The sequence below is a fragment of the Octopus bimaculoides genome, chromosome 2 (genome assembly GCF_001194135.2).
Source record: "Octopus bimaculoides isolate UCB-OBI-ISO-001 chromosome 2, ASM119413v2, whole genome shotgun sequence".
NCBI lineage: Eukaryota > Metazoa > Mollusca > Cephalopoda > Octopoda > Octopodidae > Octopus > Octopus bimaculoides.
This window is the reverse complement of record NC_068982.1, coordinates 44,124,435-44,126,300: the sequence shown is the minus strand read 5'-3', so window position 1 is coordinate 44,126,300 and position 1,866 is coordinate 44,124,435. Positions and strand designations below refer to the sequence as shown.

At 38.4% G+C, this 1,866-nt stretch overlaps 1 protein-coding gene across 7 annotated transcripts in view; it reads left to right on the top strand.

The window, feature by feature from the left end:
* The window catches only part of LOC106869733 (zinc transporter ZIP11), a 172,182-nt gene that overhangs the window by 125,493 nt on the left and 44,823 nt on the right, over window positions 1-1,866 (top strand). The gene's annotated exons all lie outside the window — the stretch shown is intronic.

Sequence of the window (1,866 nt, the reverse complement as noted above, 5' to 3'; positions counted from 1 at the left end):
CTTAAAATAAATTACATGTCTCAAGGAACCCCTGCACAAAAAATTATATACCGTATCTTTCTCATATTTTTCATCATAGTTCACATGGTAAATATCGTATATATATATATATATATATAGATATATATATATATATATATATACTGTAAGTTTAGAGGGAATACTTGATAAGTGTAAGCACCTGTATATGCCAGATAGTGGCAGAGGTGAGAGAATATATCAAACATAAATTAAAAACAGAACACAAAGGATATCGCGGTACACGTTTTTCAAGCTTTATAAACAATCTGTTTTTACATCAGCATAAGTATATGCTATTACATCACAAAAGAAAGAGTACACGTAGTATTACCCATTATAAATCTTTGGACTAACAATGTTTGCGGCTGAGGAGAGCTTTACACCTTCTTTTATATCAATAATATACCTATGCTGATGTAATAACAGATTGTTTATAAAGCTTGAAACACGTGTACTGTGATATCCTTTGTGTTCTGTTTTTAATATATATATATATATATATATATCATGATCATGAAATTAGCATTCGCTTATCTCGCTTTCTCGCAGAACCCCTAGGAACCTTTTGTGGAAACCTAGGGTTCCGGGGAACCCCAGTCGAAAAAGGCTGCTTTACAGTAAAATTTACTCCACTTTCAGTATTGAATCACTCTATCCATAAATGTTCCATTGTTATTCTGAAAGTAGCCTGTGTGGCAGCAGTATGCTTGCCAACATCCTGTCTAAGCCTAAGAATGAAGGAAATAGCTAGTGTCTCTTGCACAGCATTAACATCACATGACTTGAGCTGACCAATAGAGGCCTAAAATCTAGAAGCCATCCTGATTTGTCTCAAATCTCTGACTCTTCTCCTACAAACCCATGTAACTTATGTCAAATGGATCTGAGTCAGACTTATTAAAAAATATATGTAACTCTTACCAAATGTGTTGAGTGCCACTTACTTTTATTTGTTCACTCACTCGTATATATATATGGTATGTATGTGTGTGTGTGTGTGTGTGTGTGTGTGTAGTTTACTGCTCCATTAAGGTAAGATCAACAAGAAGACACAAGGCATGTTATAAAACCTGCCTAAATACATATCTTCACAACAAGAAACTATTGGTAGCTCTTTATATATATTTATATTGAAGTGAGGGGTTGGCAGGATGAGATGATTCTGGGCAGCACACCTTTGGTCTACCTTAAGTTTGCTTGGCCAGAGCTGACCTAGTGTTAAATAACGTCACTAATTGCTACTGCTGCTGCTGCTACTACTACTGCTGCTGCTTCAGTTGACTGACTGGACCCCAGGCAAGTCTTTGCACTGGGGCCTATAGTATTCATTTACTGACAGTAAGTCACAGTACATTTAGATCAGAATTGGTCCCCTAGACCTGAGAGGGCTTCAGGCAAGTGCCCAGTGTGCCCAGGCCCTAAGACAGCAACAGCAGTACCACCACCACCACTACTACTACCATCACCATCACATATTACTAGTGCTATCTTATATGGACTCCTGCAGTACTGTCTCGTATTACAGACCACAACTACAATAACAACAAGGACAGCATCAACCAATAAATAAATAAAAAATAAAATAGACCACCATCGCCATCACTTCTCTTAATCATTTCAGTTGCCCCTAACGCACAGATGCTATGAGTGTAATATATGTGGTAAGTGATGCTAGTCTAGAGAGAGAGCGAGCGAGCGAGCGGTAGGGAGTGAGGGGGAGAGAGAGAGAGAGAAAGTTGTTGGTGGGTGTTTGAAGAAAGCTCCGAAATTTCCCACGGAAAGCCGTCCAGTCTCGAACTCCCACCGGCTGATGTGACTAATCATTAGTTTGAGTGTATGTGTAAT